The 6,602-nt window shown below is 51.5% G+C and overlaps 1 protein-coding gene across 1 annotated transcript in view; it reads right to left on the reverse strand.

Moving 5' to 3' along the window:
* Nucleotides 1–6,602, reverse strand: part of ELL (elongation factor for RNA polymerase II) — a 75,237-nt gene that overhangs the window by 47,712 nt on the left and 20,923 nt on the right. The gene's annotated exons all lie outside the window — the stretch shown is intronic.

Genomic DNA, 6,602 nt, shown 5'->3' on the forward strand with positions numbered 1-6,602 from the left:
GCTTCAGATTTTGTGTCTCAATCTCTCTCTGCCCCTTCCCACTTGCACTCTGTCTCTGTCTCTCAAAAATAAATAAGTGTTTAAAAAAAAAAAAAAAAAAGTCTCTGTCCGTCTCACTCTCTAGTGATTCTGTTTCTCTGGAGAACCCTAATACAGATTCACGGAGTGCCATTTGCAGTGGTCTCAAACGCATCGCAGTCATTAATCATCTTGATGCTCAGATTGTCCCAGGCTGGCCCTGGAGCCCTTGGTGTTGGCTCCTGACCCATCTCTGCCCTCCTCGGAGTCCTCTCTAAAGTCCTGGCACCGCGAGAAGCTCGGGGCTCCACTTGGCTTGCTCCAGGCACAGCAGAGGCATCACCTATCGCTGTGAGGAGCCCTGGTTCCAAGACTGAGACCTGGAAGCTTCCTCATACAGAGGCCCCCACCGGGATAGCTCGTAAGAGACAGCATGCGACAGAGGAAGTCGACAGGACACGGGTGTTCTTGAATGTGAGTGGGAAGACAAAAACACATCTATTTCCACCAACTGGACCTTGGCGTTTCTTTCAGTTACAAACACAAGCACCAAACCATGCAGCTGATCTTGAACAACATTGACTTAAACTATAGGAGTCCCCTTATACACAGGTTTTTTTGATACAGTACTTTAAATATATTTTCTCCTCGTGATTTTCTTCCTAATACTTTTTTCTCTAGCTCTCTAGTTTGCTTTATTGTGAGAATACAGTCCATAATATGTACAGCATACAAGCTATATGTTAATTGACTATGTTATCGGTAAAGCATTAAGTTTTGGGGGAGTCAAAAGTTATACACGGGTTTTCAACCGTGTCAGCGCCCCAACCCCCACATTGGTCAAGGGTCAACTGTGCAGCAACACCCACAGTAGCAACTCTGATTTCTAAATTCAAGATACGTAATAGCAACTGAATGCTGTATCTCATCATTAACACGTTAACAATAAATTTGTTACTAGGTCACACATTTCTTGTGAACGCTTTACTCACTCTCCATGTAGAACGTTGCCTTGATAATTCTACGTATTTTAGTTGTCTGAAAGGGATCCATGTTCAGAAAAGACTAAGGCCCCTGTCCGTGATTCGCTGACTTAACAGGACCTGCCCCAACTGAGGTTCAGCCATGGATGGCTTCACTGGAAGGTACTTATGAAGTCAACTGGAGTTTAGAAAAAAAAAAAATTTATATATATATATATACATATATATATATACATATATATATATATATATATGTATATATATATATATATATATCAGCTTCACTAATCTGCTGTTTCTAAACCATACTCCTCACCACAGAAAGTCAGTGAACACTCACCAGATAAGCCATGTAAAGTGTCAGCTCAGGCAAGGAACATCAGTGCCCCAACCTCTACACCAGTGCTAATGGGGGAATGACACCCCCAGTGTTTCCTGGTGCCACAGGGCTGGGGGCTGGGGGGCTCCATGCAGCAGGGAACACATGGACAAGTTCAAGAGCATTTGGTTCAAGTTACTAAAAATGCCATTAATTATATCATGAACACAGGTGCACCTGGGCACAAGACGTCACATGAGTGAGAGGACACCTAGACGTGAATGCCCCCCAACCCCAGGCCCTGTTGGGAGCCCCTGCCTACCCCCTACCTGGCCTTTCTTGAACCTCCCCTTCTTACTCCTGGCACCTTTCCCCAGCATGTGGCCACCTCCCACAGGTTTCTAGGTTGGCACAAACTCTGCTCCCTGGAGTGGCTGTCCCTCCTGTCCTGCCTGCAGCCCCTGGCAGGGAGCACCTATGCACTGCCCTCAGCTCAACCTCCATTAGCACACCAGGCCGTGAGAGGCCCTGCCCAAACTCAGGTACTCTGCAGTGTGAAAGCACATCATTCTCTTCACCCCTGGGTCCCACCAAGTCCTGACCAGAGGGAGCCCGGGTATCTTGTAAACTCAGTGACCTACTTGTAAACTCAGCAATCATTCAGCAAGGATCATGACAGCTTCTGATGGCCAACCCCGAGCATTTTGACCAAATGAGGTGCTACTTTGCATGGCCATTTGGGCCTAAAGCACACAGGTGCCTCCGTGCCCTCTCTGCCCAAGGTGTCCCCAGACCCTTCAATGACCAAAGGAGGGAGGTGACAACAGGCAGAAGCCGAAGCTGGGGAAGGCAGCTTGGAGCAGAGAGCAGGGCTCTGAGTGGAGCGGTCAGGCCACACACCCAGTCCCCTGCTCTCCTATCCTCGTGGCCTTGGACAAATGAGCAAGCTTCCTTGAGCCTTGGTCTCCTCTTCTGGAAAACAGGACCATGAAGACCAACTGACTAGGCTGAGAGGACCCCAGGAAAGGCTGGGACAAGTATGTGCCCCACCCCCAACCTCATGATTCCTCTTGCTAAGACCCCCTTCTGGCCCCCAAAATGAAAAGTGTGGCTCTGAGCACCTCCCAGAGCAGGCCGGGCCATGCGGTGACCTCACCGTGCTGCTGCCCCTGATCCAGTGTGGTTTCTAACACCAACAGGGACGAGCAGAGGCAGGCACGGCTGCCTTCATATACTGCATCAAGACCAGACCACTAGGATAACCGAGAAGGAAAGTGAGGGCTTACACCAATCAAGGCAAAGCATTTCTACAAGCCCAGGGATTTCTCTGAGAAATTAAAAAGGGAAAAGGCAGGAGACAGGGAGAGGTGGCTGAGAGACCGGAATGACAAGAAGGGGCCACTGTCACCAGAGCTGCCTACCAGGCCGTGCTGGGAAGCTCTGCCATGCACCTTCCAGAGAAGACCCTCTCTGTACCACGGCTCCACAGAGCCTGCCCCGGGCTCCAGGCAGCATAATGACACTTTGTCCCTCCCAAGACAGAGACTGCTGGCCAGAGAGGGCTGGGCACCCCTAAACACACAGCATGGGGCCTTCATCTTGGGTGGAAAACAGAGATCATTAAATGGGAGCAAGATGCCCCACTCAGGAGGATGGAATGACATCAACGTGGCTATTCTATTTTTCCATCTCTAACCTGCCTGGGTGACCCGATGGGGAGGGCAGGCAGGACAGCCACAGAGGTGCCCCAGAACAAGGGAAGAGGGACTCAACTCAGACCCACCGGGTTCCCTCGCAGACACTTACAGGTACCACCCAAGCCAAACGTGTGACATCAACGAGCCAAGACAGCTCTTCGTCGTGAGCGTGTGACATGTGGCGTGTCTGAGGCAAGGGGAGCTACGTGTAAGCCCCCGGGGGCACAGTGGGTCCCTGCCTTATCCAGAAACCTTCTCAGCCTGCAGGAGGGGCTCACGCGCGGACCCCGAGACGATGCTGGCCAAAATGCCGAATGAGGCGGGAGCCTCCCAGAGCATTTTGCGATCTCCGTGCACAACGGAGGTAGAGCAACCACCAAGCTCAGGAACCAGCAGCACACACCCCAAGGGGTGCCCCAGGGAAGTGCCACTGTGACCACTCAGTTGTTCGCAGGGTCAGGCCAGCCCAGCCCAGCCCTGGCTACAGGCCGCGCCAGAGCATTTCCTGGACTCAAAAAGAAACAAGAGCAAGTCAGACGCAAGAAACAACTTACTAGAAAGGTAGTTTGGGTAGGAGGAACAGCAAGGCGAGCCCCAGTGGCTGCAGGAGCAGAGTGGCCTCTCCCTGCGGTGTGATATCAAGTGTTCCGAGGGAGCAAACATCACATCCGTGACGAGAAACAGCCAGAAGGAAAGATCGAGCCTTCCTACTCGTCAAAACGAGGTCGTTGTAATCGTTCCATTTCAGGCCTGAAGTTGAATTTTGGGAGCAGCTCATGATGTGCGCCATCACGGAAGCAGAACCTGGCAGGACTCCAGAGCCGCCGCCTCCGCTGGAGAGGGGCCGGAAGGTCTACTTAGGAAAGGAAGACGGAACCGTCTTGCTGGCACTGGACAGCCGCGTGCATCGGCGGTGAGACTGCGCGGCCCAAACCCTTTCCGGACTTCTAGGCTAGGGACCCGCAACTGACCCGGACAAGAGGTCTGGTTAACTCCGGAGGCCCTTTAACAGCCCCCTCAGGGCCTGAGGCCAGCACCATGCTGCCCACCGTACCGGTGAGCAAATGTCACACAGCCAGGGGCCTGGGTGACAAAGAACTCAAGATGGAACTCACGGATGAGGCAGGAACTGACAAAGCAAAACGCACTCCCCCCACCCACACTGGGTCCTGAGCTCCCTCTTCCACACCACCCCTGGCCGCTCAAACCCAACCCAGGGCTGGAGGGAGAGGGCCCGACCTCCCTTGAAAGCGGAGGCAGTGCCTGAAGGCGTCATATCCTTTCCTTACAGGAGATCGAGATCTGAGCAGCGCACCTGCCCAGCGTCCGCATCAACCAACCAGTCCTAGCAGGGACAGGGAACCAAGGGCTCATGAGCAGGAATGATCACTAGGCCACCGGCAGCTACTGGGAATTGAAAGCGAAACTGTCTCAGTGCCCAGAAGCTGAGATCAGAAGATTCACTTCTGCTCCAGGATCTGCCATTTAAAAGCTGTGTGACCTGAGTAAGGTACTTAACCTCTCTGGCTTGGTCTCGCAGGGCTGGTGATCTGACTCACGAGGCTGCTGAGACAAGGTATCAAACAGCACAAACCAGCTCTGCCACACACATGGCCTCCAGCTCCCACTTCCAAGTTTCTGAATGCTGTAAAATAAAGCATTGCAACATTCTTTGGGGAAGGGGGGAAAAAAAAAAAAAGGCCAAGAAACAAAAAACCACCCTGACAAAAGTAAGGGGGCAAGGCCACTAGGGTCAGGGAGACCACCCCTCACTGGCCATGTAACCTCAGGTGGTGATGGACATCATGCCTGCGCTAATCGGTTTTCTCATCTGTGAAATGAGAACGACCCCATTCTTGACTTTCATGGGCTGCGGTCGGAACCTGGCAAGTTTACACCCTCAACCCTGAGAGGCAATGCAGACACAACAACGGCCATGTGACCTCACTGCATCGGTCCTCCTGCCAGGTCAAAGGGGACAAGGGCTGAGCAAAAGGACACCCGGATGCTCTGGGTGCACCAGGAGGCGCTACCACAGACGGCCAATGAGACCGACCCTGACAGAGGGAGGGCCCCTTCCCCCCAAACAAAGAGAGCCATCAGAACCACAGAACCTGGGGCGTCTGGGTGGCTCAGTCAGTTGAGCACCCGACTGCAGCTCCAGTCATGATCTCGTGTCTCGTGGGTTCAAGTCCCACCATCAGGCTCTACGCTGACAGCTTGGAGCCTGCTGCAGATTCTATGTCTCCTCTCTCTCTGCTCCTCTTCCACTCATGCTCTGTCTGTCTCTCTCTCTCTCTCTCAAAAACAAGAAAACAAAAACAAAAACAAACAAAAACAGTGGCACCTGGGGGCTCAGTGGGTTAAGTGTCTGACTTTGGCTCAGGTCACGATCTCACTGCTTGTGGGTTGGAGCCCCATGTCGGGCTCTATGCTGACAGTTCAGAGCCTGGAGCCTGCTTTGGATTCTGTGTCTCCCTCTCTGCCCCGTCTCCACTTGCTGACTCAAAAATATAAATGTTAAAAATAAATAAATAGGGCCACCTGGGTGGCTCGGTCAGTTAATCACCCGACTTCGGCTCAGGTCATGATCTCACGGTCCATAAGTTCGAGCCCCGCGTCGGGCTCTGTGCTGACCGCTCAGAGCCTGGAGCCTGTTTCAGATTCTGTGTCTCCCTCTCTCTGACCCTCCCCATTCATGCTCTGTCTCTCTCTGTCTCAAAAATAAATAAACGTTCAAAAATAAATTTAAAAAATTTTTTAAAAAACACCCCTTCTTTTAAATAAATAAATAAATAATATAAACAAACAAACAAACCATGGGGCGCCTGGGTGGCTCGGTTGGTTAAGCATCCAACTTCGGCTCAGGTCATGATCTCGCGATTCATGGGTTCTAGCTCCGCGTCGGGCTCTGTACTGACAACTCAGAGCCTGGAGCCTGCTTTAGATTCTGTGTCTCCCTCTCTCTCTGTCCCCCACCTCGCGCTCTGCCCCTGTCTCTCAACAATAAACATTAAAAAATTTTTAAATAAATAAATAAAAACAAATTAAAAAAAACACAGAACCTTTCCCAAAACTGCATCGACAACTTCAAACGATATTCAGCAAACTAATAACAAGCAATTAATAAGTGGTCATTTAAGTAAAACAGGACTACTGGCCATGCTCACGTTTCCACATCTGTCATGTATGTGGTAGGTATACCACAATGACTCTGGTGCATGTTAAACATTTGAGTGAACCCCTGAGATGATGCTGAGAATTCACCGTGTGGATGTCTGTCGTGTATTGCTTTGACAGCTGCCCCACCAACCCTCCAGTCATGACTTGGACACCGAATCTGGTTTTCTCCAAGCAGGACCTGTTGGTACCTTCCTCCTGTAACTGCCTCCCCTGACAAAGGCAGAAATGGGAAGTGTCCTTGCAGGACGAAGGGACAGAGGGACAGAGGAGGAACCATGGGCTTCCTTCAAGGAAGCAGTTGTGTGTCAGTGCTGACAGTGTACCCTTGTCCCTGCAGAGGTCAGCATGGCACAGGTGCCCTTACCTCTTGACGAGCCCTTTGCTCTGCCCCAGGGACAGGAA

The sequence above is a fragment of the Felis catus genome, chromosome A2 (assembly GCF_018350175.1).
Source record: "Felis catus isolate Fca126 chromosome A2, F.catus_Fca126_mat1.0, whole genome shotgun sequence".
Taxonomy (NCBI): Eukaryota; Metazoa; Chordata; class Mammalia; order Carnivora; family Felidae; genus Felis; species Felis catus.